The sequence below is a fragment of the Gorilla gorilla genome, chromosome 19 (assembly GCF_029281585.2).
Source record: "Gorilla gorilla gorilla isolate KB3781 chromosome 19, NHGRI_mGorGor1-v2.1_pri, whole genome shotgun sequence".
Lineage (NCBI taxonomy): Eukaryota > Metazoa > Chordata > Mammalia > Primates > Hominidae > Gorilla > Gorilla gorilla.
In genome coordinates, this window is record NC_073243.2 from 53,508,597 (window position 1) to 53,527,242 (window position 18,646).

Here is an 18,646-nt window from a genome sequence, read left to right on the forward strand (position 1 = left end):
AGAACATGTGGCATTTGGTTTTCTTTTCCTGTGTTAATTTGTTTATTATGATAATGGCCTCCAGCTGCATCCATGTTGCTGCAAAGGATATGATTTTGTTTTTTTATGGCTGAGTGGTACATAATGTATATGTACCACATTTTCTTTATCCAATCCACTGCTGATGGAAACCTAGGTTGATTCCATGTCTCTGCTATTGTGAATAGTGCTGTGAGGAACATACAAGTGCATGTGTCTTTTTGGTAGAAAAACATGTTTTCTTTTGGATATATACCCAGTAATGGGATTGTTAGGTTGAATGGTAGTTCTGTTTTAAGTTATTTGAGAAATCTCCAGATCTCACTACTTTCCACAGTGGCTGAACTGAATTTCATTCCCACCAACAGTGTATAAGAATTCCCTTTTCCCTGCGGTCTCACCAGCATCCGTTCTTTCTGAGTTTTCAGTTAATAGCCATTCTGACTGGTGTGAGATGGTATCTCATGTGGTTTTGATTTGCATTTCTCTGATGATTCATGATGTGGAGCATTTTGTCATATGTTTGTTGGTTGCTTGTATGTCTTCTTTTGAGAAGTGTCTGTTCATGTCCTTTGCCTACTTTTTAATGGGGTTGCCTTTTTGCTTGTTGAATTATTTCAGTTTCTTATAAATTCTGCATATTAGGCCTTTGTTGGATGCATAGTTTATGAATATTTTCTCTCATTCTGTAGGTTGTCTGTTTACTCTATTGATGGTTCCTTTGGCAGTGCAGAAGCTCTTTGGTTTAATTAGATCCCACTTGTCAATTTTTGTTTTCATTTCATTAGCTTTTGAGGACTTAGTCATAAATTCTTTCCCAAGACTGATGTCCGGAATGGTGTTTCCTAGGTTTTCTTCTAGGATCCTTATAGTTTGAGGTCTTACATTAAAATCTTTAATTCATGTTGATTTAATTTTTGTATATGGTGAAGGGTAGGGATCCAGTTTCATCCTTCTGCATGTAGCTAGCCAGTTTTCCCAGCACTGTTTATTGAATAGGGAGTTCTTGCCCCATTGTTTATGTTTGTTGACTTTGTTGAAGAACAGACAGTTGTAGGTGTGCAGCTTCATTTCTGGGTTCTCTGTTCTGTCCCATTGGTGTATGTGTCTGTTTTTGTACCAGTACCAAGCTGTTTTGGTTACTGTAGCTTTATAGTATAGTTTGATGTCTGGTAATGTGATGCCTTGGGGTTTGATCTTTTTGCTTAGGAGTGCTTTGGCTAGTTGAGCTCTTTTTTGGTTCCATATGAATTTAAAAATGGTTTTTTTCTAATTCTGTGAAAAATGACATTGGCAGTTTGATAAGAATAGTGTTGAATCTGTTAATTGCTTTAGACAGTATGGCCATTTTAACAATGTTGATTCTTCTAATTCATGAGCACAGAATGATTTTCCATTTGTTTGTGTCATCTATGATTTATTTCAGCAGTGTTTTATAGTTCTTCTTATAGACATCTTTCACCTCCCTGGTTAGACGTATTCCTAGGTATTTCCTTTTTTTGTGTGGCTATTGTAAGAGGGATTATATTCTTGATTTGGCTCTCAGCTTGAACATTATTGGTGTATAGAAATGCTACTAATTTGTGTGCATTGATTTTGTATCCTGCAACTTTACTGAAGTTATTTACTGGTTCCAGGAGGCTTTTGCCAGAGTCCTTAGTTTTCTAGGTATAGAATCATATCGTCAGCAAAGAAAGGTAGTTTGACTACTTATTTTCCTACTTGGATGATTTTATTTCTTTCTTTTGCCTGACTGCTCTGGTTAGGACTTTCAGTACTATCTTGAATAGGAGTGGTGACAGTGGGTATCCTTTTCTTGTTCCAGTTTTCAAGAGGAATGCTTCCAGTATTTGCCCATCCAGTGTGATGTTGTCTGTGGTCATAGATGGCTCTTATTATTTTGAAGTATTTTACTTTGATGCCTACTTTGTTGAGGGTTTTTTATCATGAAGAGATGTTGGATTTTAGTGAAGGCTTTTTCTGCGTCCATTGAGATGATCATATGGTTTTTGTTTTACTTCTGTTTATGTAGTGAATCACATTTATTGATTTGCATATGTTGAACCAATTTTTCATCTCAGGAATGAAGATTACTTGATTGTGGTGAATTAACTTTTTGATGTGCTGCTGGATTTGGTTTGCTAGTATTTTGTTGAGGATTTTGCATCTATGTTCATCAGAGATATTGGCCTGCAGTTTTCTTTTTTCATTATGTTTTTTCCAGGTATTCATATCAGGATATGCTGGCTTCATGGAATGACTTACGGAGGAGTCCCTCCTCATCGATTTTTTGGGGATAGTTTCAGCTGAATTGGTACCAGCTCTTCTTTGTATGTCTAGTAGAATTTGGCTATGAATCCATCTTTTTTTGGTGGGTAGGTTTTTTTTTTCATTACTGATACAATTTTGGACTTGATACTGGACTGTTCAGGGTCTCAATTTATTTATGATTAAATCTTGGGAGCTTGTGTGTTTTCAGAAATTAATCTGTTTCCTCTAGATTTTTTAGTTTGTATGCATAGAGGTTTTCACAATAGTCTCTGAGGATCTTTTGTATTTCTGTGGGATTGGTTGCAATGTCACCTTTGTCATTTCCAACTATGCTTATTTGAATCTTCTCTTTTTTTCCATGCTAATCTAGCTAGTGGTCTATTGATTTTGCTTATCTTTTCAATGAACCAACTTTTTATTTCATTGATTTTTTGTATGGATTTTGGGGTCTCAATTTCATTTAGTTCTGCCCTGATTATAGTTATTTCTTTACTTCTGCTAACTTTGGGGTTAGTTTGTTATTGTTTTTCTAGTTCCTCTAGGTGTGACAGTAGATCATTACTTTGAGATCTTTCTAACTTTTTGAGGTAGGCGTTTAGCACTATAAACGTTCCTCTTAACATTGCTTTTGCTGCATCCTAGAGATTTTGCTGTGTTATGTTCATATTTGCATTTATTTAAAAGAATTTGCTGATTTCTGCCTTAATTTTATTGTTTACCCAAAAGTCATTCAGGAGCAAGTTGTTTAATTTCCATGTAATTGTGTGGTTTTGGGAGATCTTGGTATTAATTTCTACTTTTATTCCACTGGTCAGAGAATATGATTGATGTGATTTTGATTTTTAATTTATCAAGACTTGCTTTATGGCTGAGCATGTGGATCTTGGAGTATGTTCTATATGCAGATGAAAAAGAGTGTATGTTCTGTGACTTATGGGTGGAGTATTGTGCGGATGTTTGTTAGGTTCAATTGGTCAAGTGTCAAATTTAAGTCCAGAATTTCTTTGTTAGTTTTCTGCCTCACTGATCTGTCTAATGCTATCTGTGGGGTGTTGAAGTCCACCACTATTATTGTGTGGCTAAGTCTTTTCATAGGCGTAGAAGTAGTAGTTTTATGAATCTGGGTGCTTCAGTGTCGGGTGTATAATACTTAGGATAGTTAAGTCTTCTTGTTGAACCCTTTATCATTATGTAATGCCTTTCTTTGTCCCCTTTCACTGTTAAAGTCTGTTTTGTCTGTTATAAGAATAGTGACCCCTGCTCCTTTTTGTTTTCTGTTAATGTGATAGATCTTTCTACAACTCTACTTTGAGCCTGTGGGTATAATTCCACATGAGATGGGTCTCTTGAAGACAGCCAACAGCAGATGGGCCTCTTGAAGACTCTCATACATTTCTACTATCAAGGGCCTGCTTCTAAACTTGCTAAAGGACTTAGAGAGGAATATCAGCCTCTTTTCCCCATACAACAACATTCTCCAACCACAGCTGGTATTTGGTTAAACTTAGTCTCCTACTTCATTCACTCTGATTCAGTTCTTCATGCTAATTCCAATGGCCATTCTTACTATTCCATTATCTGACACCCATTTTTTTAAAAGTAGTTGTTTAGCTTAGTAGCAAGAAGAGGGAAGAGTCTTCTATCCAGGACTTTTGGTTACAGGAAGAGATACATACTCAAACTAGCCCAAGTAAATGTGTTAAAGGATATTACTTTAAAAATACAAATAAGCAGCCGGGCACAGTGGCTCACGTCTGTAATCCCAGCACTTTGGGAGGCTGAGGCAGGCAGATCACAAGGTCAGGAGACTGAGACCATCCTGGCTAACATGGTGAAACCCCATCTCTACTAAAAATAGAAAAAATTATTGAGGTGTGGTGGCGAGCGCCTGTAGTCCCAGCTACTCGGGAGGCTGAGGCAGAAGAATGGCGTGAACCCAGGAGGCAGAGCTTGCAGTGAGTGGAGATTACACCACTGCACTCCAGCCTGGGCAACAGAGCGAGACTCCGTCTCAAAAAACAAACAAACGAACAAACGAAAAACAAATAAGCTTCATGAAGTATAAATATCACCAGCTCTCAGAAGAACTGGTCTGGGAAAGTGAGGCTCAGACTATTCTCTGTTTCTTGGGGGCTCTGTGTTGTCACTTACATCGATCTTATTTAAATTTAAATTCTAAATTTACTGTTTAGCATGACATCTCAATTCAAGTGCCATCCACTGGCTCAGTCCCTCATTGGTTCAATCCCTCATTGTCCTTAATTCTAAATTTCTGTGACAAACATTTAATTAGTTTCATGTATTACTTCAAACCAGGTATCGGTCATCATAGGAGATGAATTAGTGACTTGGTATGCAAAGATACTCTATTGTGATTAGGATGAAAAATGAATTATTCACAATTTGTAACAGGTTGTGGTAAGTGGACTAAGCACTGAATTCAGAGCTAAGAAATCTGGGTTCTATTTCTGATTATGTCGCTACCTACTTGTAAGATCTTAAATTCTGTAAAAGATGAAATTGAAACAGTTGTTCTCTAGAGTTTCACTTGCCATAATATTCCTTTTTTTTGAGACTGAGTCTCGCTCTGTTGCCCAGACTGGTGTGCAGTGGTGTGATCTTGGCTCACTGCAGCTTCCACCTCCCGGGTTCAAGTGATTCTCCTGCCTCAGCCTCCTGAATATCTGGGATTACAGGCGTGTGCCCCCACACCCAGCTAATTCTTGTATTTTTAGTAGAGATGGAGTTTCACCATGTTGGCTAGGCTGGTCTGAAACTCCAGACCTCAAGTGATCCACCCACCTTGGCCTTCCAAAGTGCTGAGATTATAGGCATGAGCCACCATACCCAGCCTCTTGCCATAACATTCTGTGACTCTTCATCTTAGGATCTGTTTATGACATGTTATAATTCCTAAATTTATTATTTTACTTTGGCTATGTTGTATATAGACTGATTCCAGATAGCAGTTCAAGAACCTTAAATTCATCAACAATATGTTTTGTGCATCCCACTGTGGTGCTTACTTCTGGGAATGCTTTCTATATGCTAATCTATGATGCGTGACTTTTTGTTTATGGCTGACATACATGATAGAGAAGGAAGCATGTCAAAGATAAATTCAGGACCTCTGGATGAGGGTGCAATTCACTAAAATACACAGAAGAAATCAGAGTGTTTGTTGTTGCTGTTAATAAATACCTAATAAATACATCAATATTCATGTCTTGCTACATTTATAAGACCTTATTAATGTAAGCATTACTTATATTAGTAAGATTCATTGTAACCAATTCAACATTTTGTTTGCATGGATGCTATTTTGAACATAGAACTAGTTCCAGGAACTTTATTTTTTGTATTAAAATAGGATTAAAATTGAATAGTCTACCATACCATATTTTGAATTCTGTACTTCTATAATGGCACAGGAATAAAAAGCAGATGGATGAAATATGTAAGGTAAAAAGCAGAAAAAAATTCATGTGTTTAATTTTCAGTGGAAAATTTGTGCAGGGGAGAGGTTGCCTCACGAGGGGATGATTGGTATGAAAACCATGTTTGTAACAGTCATGGCAGAAGGAATTGGAGAGTCTTTGGCTGTCTTCACATATTTGGGCATAGAGGAAGGAAATGACGGCTGTTTGTTTTTACAGCGGGAAAACCTGGATGAGTTAACAGTACGGGGTAGTGGATAAGACTGTGGGCCCTAGAGTGAGAAATCATCTTGGGCAAGTCCTGGATCTTCTTAGTGCCTTGGCCCCATTATCTTTGTTAGGTTCCTCCAGAAGTAGACCTAGAGATCAGGTTTCAAAATGCAAATACTAGAAGATATTCCAGGAAACACTGGTAAGAGAGCGGGGAAGTGAGCAGTGGGAGGTAAGGCAGCCAATAACAGGTGAATTATCAAGCGTGTTACAATTGCAGACAACCAGAGCTTAACCTCTCTAGGGAACTCTGGGAGCCAGTGTAGACCACATAACTCAGAGCCAACCCACTTGAGAAGCAATCCTCTCAGTCATTGATTGAGGAATGCTTCTAGGAGGTGTTAATTCTCTGGTACTTCTGACCAAACATACTGCAGGAAAGTGGGCTTTTGTACTGGAGAATGATCTCTGGCCAAGAGCTGCAGGTGCAGGCATTGGGGAGTTCTGCTTGCCTGCACTAAAATGGGGAGGCTTGAGGGGAGGTGGATAGGGCACAGGCAGCATCTGTTACACTCTACCTAGAAAATGGGGGTGATAATGAATGTATTTACCACATATGGTGCTTATGAAAATCAAACGGTACATGCAAAGCTCTTAGGACACTACTTGGTATAAAATAAGCACTTGATAATGTTACTATTATTATCATTAAAATCAGATTAATTATGTTTGGCAAAAATGCCCATCAATGAGCTGTCTGGTGATATCATTTGCTCATGTCAAAGGAGGGAGAACAGTGGAAGCTCCCCATTGAAGCAATCTGTAAAAGCATTCCTATGCTGCATGGGCAGCTGGGCTGGGGCCTGTGACTTGCCCTCCTACCCTGCATTTCCATGCTTATTCAAATCAACATGCCTGTGGCAGACATATTTTGTGCCCCGGGCTACATGCATTCTGCTCACCTGATTTCAGCTGCAGCTATGGTGAACAGATCCAGTTTTGCCACCAGGAGCCTACCTCAAACACCTGCTGCAACATCTCTCAGCTTCTTTCCTTGAGATTTTTTTTTCAAAGCAGGGCAGATTGGATGTTCATAGGAGTTAGTGCCCCTGGGGGGCATTATAGATAATGAAAACCTAGTCCTTATCCTCTGAGAGCTGGTGGGGCTGAGTAGAGATGGTAAAATAAAATTATTAAAATATACCTGCTAAATTAGAAATATATTGGAGGTATGCTGAGTGGAGCTGGGGAAACCTTGAGAGAAGGAGACATATGAGCTAAATTCTGGAGGTTGAGTAGAAGTCAAACCAGCAGAGAAAAGGAAAAGGGTTTTCATTCTGAGAGGCCAACAGGCAAGAGGGTACGGCACCAAAGGGAGAGCAGATGAGCAGTCTACTGAGGCTGGGCCAGGACGGCATGGGGCACAGAGCTCCTGAGATGAGGGAGAAAGGTGAGCGGGGTGGAACAGGAAGGACTTGGTGTGTTACGCTAGTGTGTGTGGACTTTCCCCTGCAGGCAGTGGGAGCCTCTGAGACTTTTAATCACAAGAGGGACATGACCAGATCTGTCCTTTACCAAGTTTTCTCTGGGGTAGTGGGAAGGGTAGACTGTGGTGGGAAGAAAGCAGAGGTGGGCAGATGAATTACGAGGCCATTCCAGCAAGGGAGAGCAATAACGACAGCCTAAACTAGGACAACTGAGCAAGTGGGGACTGTAGTGATTTACACAATCAAGTTTTTTCAAGGACATGAATTAGAAGATGGAGAAAGAGATGGGAGGGAAGCGGCAGCTTTTCTCTTGTTAGAGGCCGAAGCAAAGCATTTGGAGAGAACTGCCCCATCAGTTTTTTTCTCAAATGGCTTACAGATGAAGTCTTTTTTCCCCCTCTCTTGAAATAGGCCCCAGAAGGGCAATGCCACACTCCTTTTTTTAAATCCACTACTAACTCATATCCAGATTCATTTCTAGAAGGCTTGATTCAAATGAACCAATATCAGTATCTCCTTCACAGGTCTTGGACAGAATATCAGATTCCTTGGCTGTTTTTTGTTTCTTGATGTATGGAGCTCTTTCCTAAATGGTACATTAAAAGATGCCTTAAAAACATGCATTGGAATGCGGAGGAAAGAATGTGGACTCATGCCAGCCATTTGCAAGCATGATAAATGATTTGAAGAAAGATGCTTGCCAGGTTCATCTTCCTACTCAGAGGTTGGGTAAAATATCAGGTGCAATATAAATATAGCCCTTTAGGGGAAAGTCGGAAAGAAGAGTATCTCTACTAGACATGGACAAAAAACTAGGTAAAAAAAAAACCCTGCAATTATAAAAGAACGAGAGATAGGGCAAGGGAGAATAAATTTCATCCTGTGACCTACAGAACTCTGGAAACCCATCTGTAACATTTTATGATTAGAAAAGTGCAGAGATACCAACATCTACATGATACATTCCAGAACAGTAATGTTATACTTTTCCCTTAATGAATAAGGAATTATTACACAGTAAAGGAAAATTGTCTCAGAAAAGCACTTATTTGTACTCAATGACAATGACTTTATTCTTGGATTTTTACCACCTCCATCTTTCTTGCACTGTGTTATTTTCTCTCCAGATGTGCACAACATCTTACAAATTAAACTTCAAGATAGAAACAAAGGTTTGATGCTTGAATACCGTTTGGTAATACATGCTTGCTTATATTTGTAGTGTAGAGACTATTTTAATCAATTTGATACATCTTAATAATTATGCATTTGATAGAGAATATTATGTTCTGTAGCATTTCTGGGTCAATTCCCTATTAGCTCTTGTTCTGCTAGTCTGCTTGTAACATTCTGCAGACCCCTGGCACCATTTTCAAAACTGAGGTCCTGAGTGCATTTGGGGGATTGGCAAGCAAAATTGGGTAGTAAACATGGTACACTTTCCTGTAATGTGTTTCTTTATTTGATTGAAATGCACAAATATGGATATATTATAGAATAGAGGCAAAATGTATATGCATTTCCAAGATAATATGACATCGTGAAGAAATTCCACATCTAGAGCTGGTTGCTCTGAAGTGCTTCCTGGACCTCTCTGCCTCTGTCCTCCTTACCTCCTCTCCCTAGGTTTGCTTTCACTCTACTCTTGTTCCGGGTGCTCTGGAGGAAGTTACTGAAGCATAACCTTGGAAAGATGCTGGACTGGAGTTAGGATAATCTTGTCTCTACTACTTAGTAACCATGTTATTGCAAGCAGAGACCTTAGGTGATCTGATCTGAGCCTTATTTCTCTATCTGAAGCATGGAGAGATGTTCTTACCTATCTCACACAGTCACAAAGATTGAAATGTAATTAGATTGCTAATATTAAACTTGACTTTGGTCTCCCATGCAGTAAAATGACTATAAAAATTCAAATCTTTTTTTTTTAATTGCAAAAGCAGGATTCTTGAAGATGGGACCCTGATCTTTCTGTGTGCTATTCCATGTTTTTTTTTAACCTTAATTTATTTCCTAACGGCCTTAAATTCTTTTGACTCAAACGCTCGTTGCGTATTAGATACATTGGAATATTTTTTTCTTCTACAAGGAAATATACCCTCTCAGCACTCACCTATCTAGTCACTCAGGTTTCTGTTCAGACATCACTTGCCAGAGAGGCTTTCCCTGACCAATGACACATCTGCCCCTTTCACCCCATCCTAACTAATCCTCTTCTCTCAGCCTACCCCTACCTTTTCCTCTCATGTTTCATACCACTACCTGATGATATATTATGTATTTGTTTATTGTCTATCTCTCGCAAATAAAAAATAGCTCCTCAAGCGGGGGGTAGAGGAGAGCATTGTCTTTTTTTTTCTCATTGCTATATCCCCAGTGTTTGAAACAGTACCTGACTCATAGTAGGCCCTCAATAAATATTTGTAAAATGAAGGAAAGAATGATTTTTGCTTCTTGAAAGATATGCCATCCCTCAGGTCTTTCATGTCCCCATATTTGATAGCAACATGGGAAAAGGATATTTCTTTATGCTAAAATACCAACATTGTAATTTTCATGAGAAATGGCAACTGATCATTGACTTCAGAGTAGGGCAGACCTATGGGAGTAGTGGGGACTGGGTGTGTGGGTGCATGGCTCATCTACGCAGGAGGGAGGGGTCAGTGGAAACTTCCGCTCTGGCCTCCTCTTATATTGCAGTAGTGTAGGCCCAGTGTTGCCATAGCGTCTGATCTCTAATAAACATGCTGGAAAGCTGCGTTACGAAATGGAAATCTTTTGATTTTTAAATATTGGCTCAAAAATTTTTTTTCAAATAATTTGCATGCTGAACAAAATACTTCTTTGATTGCTTTGTAACCTCTTCAGTACGCCCTTTTCAGCCCCCAAGAAGCCTGAAGGATAGGGAGGGACACATACACATGCTTAAAATGTCCTGCTAACCCTTATGTCCTACTTCTAGCCACTTGGGCTACAGAATGGGTGGGCTCCGAAGCCCCATGAATGGCCTGATTAGGTCCAACAGAAATTTACAGGTTGTGACAAGGGACATGGAGCGAAGAGCCCTAAACTCCAAATTCAAAATTAACCCAGTCCAGATCCCTCTCCCTGTGTGGGCCTCACTTTACCGTGCTCCCTTCTGCAGCTCCTCCCAGCTTCTGCTAATTTTGTTTTGCTCTTTCATGTGTATTAGGCTCAGAGCACTTCCTACCCATACACATCCTTCTTTGAGTCCTGACCACATCCTGTATAAGCTCCTAACATGGCATTGGTATCTCCCTCACAAGCTCGTAAGAAACCTGGGGATTTCTGATGGCTGTGAATTACTGATTTTTGTCCCCCAACAGTGCCTAGTACGGAAATTTGCCCATACATCCTGCACAAGAAACATTGGTTGAACTTGAGCTTCACAAGGGCAGGGATCTGGTCTGTCTAGTTCCTAGAATGATGATTAACACTAGAACAGGGTCAAACGGTAGTATACAGCTGGCACTCAATAAGTACTTGTTGAATGAACGAATGACTGACTGCTTTCCTCACTTCACATTTTCTATGTCTTTGATCCACTGAGCCACCTTGACTGGGACTGAATTTCCACCGTTCATTGCCTCTTCCACACAGTTCCGACCCTGCTATCGTGATGCGGAGGGAGCCATTACCATGAGTAGATGAGAACCATGCCCTTGAAATCCTTCCACTAGCAGATGCTCAGCTTGAAGAATGATTTTCCTTTAGGATATGTTTTTTTTAATTGATATCTATTAGATAGATTATCATTATATGCAAGGCTCATATGTCGTGAAAAAAGTTAAAAGAAAGTCTTCAGAGCTGAAAACAGTTCCTGATTTACTAATATTCATTCTTATCACAGGAAAGCACAAGTGACGGTGACCAGCAGCTTCTAAACTCTGTTGATGCGGTGGTTTGATCAAGATAGCCAAACACCTGAGTTTCTGTCTGCCCCAGCAAGTCACATGCAGCATCCAAAGGAATTACAGAACAGTTTCATCCCCGGCGTGGTTCACCCAACACTTTACTCTGCCTGTGGACACTGTCCCCTGACCCCTACAAGATTTCCTCCTTTACCGCCCATCCCCTGATATGTCCTCACACAAATCCACTTTGCAGTGACTTTCAATATCAGTTGAACTGGGGGTGGAAAAAAAAGAAAAAAAAGAATCTTAAAGAAAAAAAAAAATCTTCTTTGCACAGGTGCAGTGACCTCCCTTGATGAAGAAAGGCTCCCCGGGTGCCTACAGCAGAACCCAGTTTTGCACAATAACCCCGGCTGCAATGTGAGGCTCCGGAGTAATGTGATCTGTTTTCACACAGCCTAGTGTTAGGGTGCTGCTGCCACTCACTCTAAAGGTTACTATCTCTCTTTTATTGTAATTACAAAAGCTAACTGCAAAACCCGAAACCTTGCTGGGAAATTGCCTGCCTACACAAAGAACACAGAGACCCTATCGTTTCAGAGTTTAGTTTTTTCCGAGCTTCTTTATAAAGGAGTTTTTGTCTGCCTCCAAGGCTCCAACCATGGAGGAGCTGCGGATCAAGGTTAGCTGATGGCTTGGAGTGTTTCAATGGAGAAGGCTCTCTTTGGAGGTTGGCATATAGGTGCTTTACAATTTAGCTTGCAAAAGTTAAGTAAAACTGCAGCTGTGATACAGTGTAGATGGTGGGAAGAGCGAAGACAGAGAGAGAGAGATTCCTACTAAATGATGTCTTCTGTTATTTCAGATCCCATGAGCTTTCCTTGAAGGAGGTGTTACAGTGTATTCATTCTCCCACTGTTTGCTTTCATCACTCTCACACTCAAGGTTTGAATACAATAATCACAATGCAGAGAGTGTTGGGAGGTATTTATTTTTATCCCAACTGCCAGCATCATCACAGTGTGTGTGATCCAAATTTACACTCTGCATATACACAGCATGTGGCCCTGCTGCCGAGCCAGCTGCTTTCCCTAAGGCTGAGGCATGGTTAAGTTTCGAGTTTTGCCTTATCAAAAATGTGATAGCAAAAATGTGTGAGTGAAACCCATACTCACGGCAGCTTACTTAGCAAATATTGAAACCTGTGATTTGTTGTTCATTGGAAGTCAAGAAAGAAGACTGTGTGTGTGTGTGTGTGTGTGTGTGTGTGTGTGTGTGTGTGTGTGTGTGTGTGTATGCTAGTTATTGCAGACGGGGCAAATTCTCTAAACCAACACCCATTCTCCCTGCTCTCCTTACCAACAGAAGCTTGATTTCTCAGGCCAGCAACGTGCTCAGTTCAAAGATCGCCTTTCCCTTGAGATAGGGTGTGGCTGTGTGGCCCGGCTCCGGCAGACTAGATTTATTTTGTGGGACTTCCAGGAAGGCTTCTTAAAAGGGAGGGAGGAGACTTTTGTCCCGAATCCTTTCCTTTTCCTCCTGGCTGGAAAGCTGATAGGAAGCTAATGCCCTCATCAGCCATCCTGGACTCTGAGGTGGATTCGAAGATAGGCTATGCGTGTCAGTGGCTGGAGCAGAAAGACAGAAGGTCTCAGTTCTTGGAGACTCTGCTGCGCCACGGCACAGCCCTGACCTGCCTACCTTAAAATGCATTTTTATGTGAGAGAAAATACCTTTGCGTGTTTGAGCCACTATTTTGGGGTCCTCTGTTGCCAAATGCAATTTCTAACTGATAGATCAACTTGAGGTTTAACACTAACTGAGGCCGGATCCTATGGGTTAATTTGCACAGAGTACAGAGAACAATGCTGGCACTGAGTGCATAAAGACTAGCTGTTAATACCTGCTTGGGGAATTGTTACATTTACTAATCATCTCTGAGTTTACACTTTAATGCAGAAATATCCATTGTAATTGGCTTTATGCTATGATTAAAAGGTCTCTATAAAAATGTAGACTGAACTTGGTTGTCCTATTCAGCATTCGATCCACGAAATTTGAGGGTGTATTAGTTTGTTTCTTTATTTATTCACTCAGGAAATATTTATTTAGTATTTGCTTTGTGTAAGGCAGAGCTTTAGATATTGGTGGGGTTTCTAAGGGGTAGTTACACAAAGAAAAACTAGAGGTAGACCCTGACTTCAAACTAATGTACTAGGAAAGGAGATAATTAAAAATAATAATAACCATGTTTACTTAGCACTAACTATACCAGATGCAGTATTTATATATATATTATCTCACTGAATATTAATAACAATCCTTTGAAATACATGAGTTCTATTATTTTCTTCATTATACAGGTAAAGAGAGATGTACACAGAGATTAGTTTGTGCGAAGATAGAGTAAGCAGTGAAATGGGAATTTACCAAAGACATTTGTGCACTCTTAATCTCTGCAATACCTATAACAATTCAACAATTTATTTGCAAGGCCCTGCACTGTGTTGTAGGGGAGCGGTTCTCAAAGTGTGGTCCTGGGACCTGCAGCTGCAGCGTTGCCTGGAAAATGTCAGAAATGCACATCATTGGCCTCCCCCAGTCCTACTGAATCAGAAACTCCGGGGTGAGTCCAACCATCTGGTTGTTTTGTTTTGTTTTTGTTTTTCTGAGATGGAGTCTTGCTCTGTCGCCCAGGCTAGAGTGCCGTGGCATGATCTCCACTCACCACAACCTCCACCTCCTGGATTCAAGTGATTCTCCTCCCTCAGCCTCCTGAGTAGCTGAGACTACAGGCGCTTGCCACCATGCCCAGCTAATTTTTTTTTTTTTTTGTATTTTTAGTAGAGATGGGGGTTTCACCATGTTGGTCAGGCTGGTCTCGCACTCCTGACCTCAGGTGATCTGCCTGCCTCGGCCTCCCAAAGTGCTGGAATTACAGGTGTGAGCCACCACGCCTGGCCCCATCTGGGTTTTAACAAGTCCTCCAGGTGATTCTGATGCCCCTTGAAGTTTGAGAACCACTGTAGTAGGGAATAAGTAGATAAGTGAAACTTATTTAAGTTAGTAAGAGGGAAAAGCAAGTATAAAAATAACTATAACTCAAGGCAGATGAGTTCACGTGCACAAAGGAGGCCTGGAATCCTGCCAAGTTTGAGTTTGCTGCCAGATTTTCTGACTTTTCAAGAGAAGCAGTGAGTCCAAATTTTAAGAGGGAATTTCCCAACTTTAAATGTGAAGATGAAATCAAGTTAAAAAAAAAACGGCCAAATAAAACCTGTCTTCAAGGCCAGTGCCAGCCTAAGAGCCCCTGCTGAGAACAGCGGAGAGGCAGTCAAGGTAAATTTAGGCACACACAGGCAGGAAAGAGTCTACTTCTCTGTGTAATTTGTATCCAAAAACTAATAGGAAAATCAGACAGAAAGGTCAAAAGATAGGTTTGTATGTTCTGAGACAGTTCCTATTCCTCAAGAGCTAGAAAATTTTAATTTTACCTCCCTTTTAAGACATAATCTTCAATCGTATATATCTAGATTTCTGCATGTTTTTTTCTCATCTTTTTTCTTTTTATGTTTTGTATAATTGAATCCAAAGTCGACCAGCTTAATCTGATGTCTGAATTGGGATTAAGGGCTCATTGCTTATGGCTATTCTGAGGATTCTCATTTTTCTTTTAATTGTATTAAATCTAGCGACCTGTACTTTTTAACACTATCCACAGTTTTCATTTATTCATTTTCTCATGTTTTCATTTAAAATAACATAGGCAAATGCAATAAGAAAGTTTCAATTTTTTTTTTTTTTGCAAAAGTATTGTTTTTTTAAGGGAATCCCAATAAGTAAAAATAGATGTCAGAGGAATTTCTCTGACTCAACCAGGAAGAAGTGAAGAGATACCTTCTGGGGGCTCCACTTGGGACCCGTTGGAGCTATGTTTGAAAATCACTCTAACAAAATATCCAAATATTAGGTTGGTGCAAAAGTAATTGTGGTTTTTACCATTATGTTTATGGCAAAAACCACAATTTCTTTTGCACCAACCTACAATTGCAGAAAGAAAATCTGGAATCCTAATAAAATGGTTATACTGCCAACTTTTTGCTAGAAGATAGCAGCCTGGCACAATAGTTTGAAATGTTCATTCTTCAACTTCTTTATTTGATAAATATTTATCGAGTGCCCTTGGCACTGTGGCTGTGTGAAAGTTCCATAAAGGTGTATGGAATAAAAGTTAGAGGGTCGACGTCTGGCAGATGTTGCTAGTTGCCTTCTGTGGTGTCTGGACTCCAAGACAGCCCCAGAGATGCCCAACTCTTGGTATTCACACCCTTATGTAATGGAGTCAGGGTGCCCAACAGAATACAGCAGAAGTGATGGAGTATCACGTCAGAGATTAGGTTATAAAGGCCGTGACTTCCATCCAAAAGTCTTTTGTTCCCTTCGTCCTTGCTAATAGGTCTCCAGTTTCTTTCAAAGCAGCAATGTGTCCAAAAACAAAAACCAGAATGACAACTGCAACAAAATCACATCTCCTCTCCTGGAGTTTCTCCTCTCCTGGCCAGTGTTGTACTTGGAAGGTTTCTAGGAAAGCTTTGGTTTCCCTGTACAGGCACCACCCTCTTCCTGCTCTTCTTGTTTCCTGTCATATAAATGTGATGTTGGTGGTGGAGCAGCCCTCTTGTAACCATGAAGCAACTATGAGAATGAAAGCCACATGGTTAGGAGAATGCAGCAAGAAGCCAGAAGAAATCTCCATCCCTAATGGCTTTGTGAATCTGTTATACCTTCTCTCCACTATCTACCTCTAGAGCAGAGCTGATTTGTATGTATATTGTAGCATGAATGGTGTCTCCTGGCATTGTGAGTGCCAAACTTTGCCTGGGGCAAAGCTGGATGATGTCTCGCCTACAAAGAACTAACTTCTCAGTTTGATTGTTGATACTTCTCACTTTTGGGAATGTGCTCACATGCTAAGAACTACAGAAAATTGTGTTCTGATGGATGGTAGATGGGAGGGTAGGGTGAGAGAGAGCATGAGAAAATAAATAAGCACTTCACTCGAAGTGTCCTGTTTTCACGGCAGTGTGCCCATTTTTTTTTTTTTTTTTTTTTTGAGACGGAGTCTCACTCTGTCGCCCAGGCTGGAGTGCAGTGGCTCAATCTCGGCTCACTGCAAGCTCCGCCTCCCGGGTTCACGCCATTCTCCTGCCTCAGCCTCCTGAGTAGCTGGGACTACAGGCACCCGCCACCGCTCCTGGCTAAGTTTTTGTATTTTTAGTAGAGACGGGGTTTCACCGTGGTCTCGATCTCCTGATCTCGTGATCCTTCCGCCTCGGCCTCCCAAAGTGCTGGGATTACAGGCTTGAGCCACCGTGCCCGGCCCGCAGTGTGACATTTTATAAGGTCATGTCCTCTCCGTAAACACCTCTGATGTCTTCCCAGGTCTGGTTTTTGCGTCTGCCTCTGTGCTGTACTTTATTCTTGTCCTACCCACTTCGAAACTCTCCTTTGAGGGCAGGGATCATATATTGTTTTATTTCATATTTTTTATAAACTTTTTCCAGCTTGATGTTTCACAAATATGTAAAATAATTTTTAATGGTTCTGTGTTTGCTCTCTTTAATTTAATTAGGGAAAGTAATATAAGTTTCTGTCCATAGCAGGGATAAGCTTTCCTTTAAAAATACATTTCTTTACTTTTTAAGAAATAAGTTGATTTAAATAGAAATACTGACAGCCCAGGTCATGTGTAGAAAAGGCACAAGGTAAAAATTGTGAAGGTGGCACTAGAGATTGCCAAGCACTGACACAGGTGCTCAGTTAATGTCGTTGGAACTGAACTGGGAGGAGAAAGCAGATGTGCTTGGGTCTGTTTTGGTGGGGGGAGGGAGGAGAAGGATGAGGATCAGCACCGTAAGGTAGGGGGGATAAGGAGAGGGGGAGACAAGAAGGTGAAAGGGGACGGGAGAGAAGCTTTAGAGTTGGAAGCACGGTGCATCAGAGCCACTACTTGAAAAGGGAAGGGAACAAACAGTTTTATTGTGAGTCCACAGAGTATCAAGCGCTGCACTGGGTGTTTTATACACATTATTTAATTTCGACATGAAGGAGAATGATGTAGGGAAAAAGAATTGGGGACCATGCGGGGAGTATAAAAGAAAATGAGCCCTAAAACTGGAGAAAGGGGATGAAAAATGTGGGAGATGCCCTACATTTATCTAGAGGGAATCTTATTTAGGGCATGGGCGGATGGATGGTGTGTATGGAACTGTTTTGTTATGCAGCTGCAGGACAGGCACTTTGCCCTGAGATTTATGAAGAACGTTCCCCTTGTTTTCCCACAATGCACTCCTCATAAAGGGGCTTCCTTCCCAGAGCATGTGTAAACTGAGGTCAGAGTGTTGATTAACCATTGAGGTATCCACTTTCAATCCTGTGTTGTGTATGGCAGCGTAGGGGACAAAAAGGAAGATTGCTCATTTATTTATTTGTTTATTTTATTTATTTATTTTTTTGAGACAAGATCTCGCTCTGTCACCCAGGCTGGAGTGCCGTGGCACGATCATGGCTTACTGCAGCCTCAACCTCCTGGGCTCAAGTGATCCTGCTGCCTCAGCTTCCTGAGTGGCTGGGACCACAGGCGTGTGCTACCATGCCTGGCTAATTTTTTTAAGTGTTTTGTAGAGATGGGGTCTCACTATATTGCCCAAGCTGGTCTCAAACTCCTGGGCTCCACCTCCCAAAGTGTCGGGATTACTGTCATGAGCCACTGTCCCTGGCCTAGTTTTTTCTTTATAGTTGAGATTTTCCCTCTGATAATTCTTCGCTTGCTATTTTTCAAATGTAATGGCAGCCTGGGGACTGGTGGGCGAGCGGTGGGGGTACAGGATGACTCACCCAGGAGTCAAACCGAAGATCTCAGAATGTCTCTCTTATTTGTACTCTGATAAAGGCAAGTTCAGTTCATATTTATGAGAGAGTACCATAATAAAAGCAAACAAACAAACAAAACAAAACAAAAAAACAAAAAAAAACTCCCCAAAGCCAAAAAAACATTAAATCAACCTTTAAGTTCCTGTGTGGTGCAGCAGTCCTAATTTGCCCTTTGTGATTTCTTTTATGTCTTGCTTCCAAATGGCAATGAACATGTCTTTCCACCACTCTGGGAGGAAATAAGAACTTACTCACAAAGACAGGTGGGGCTCAATCTGCAGAGCCAGGACACCTTGGACCTTGGCTGTTAAAACCCAAAATACCTTTTTCGTTGTGTTTTAGATCTATACTTGTTTAAAAGTTGTTTTTAACTCATTCTCTGGGGAGCTTGGGTGATGGGGAAATAACTATTTCA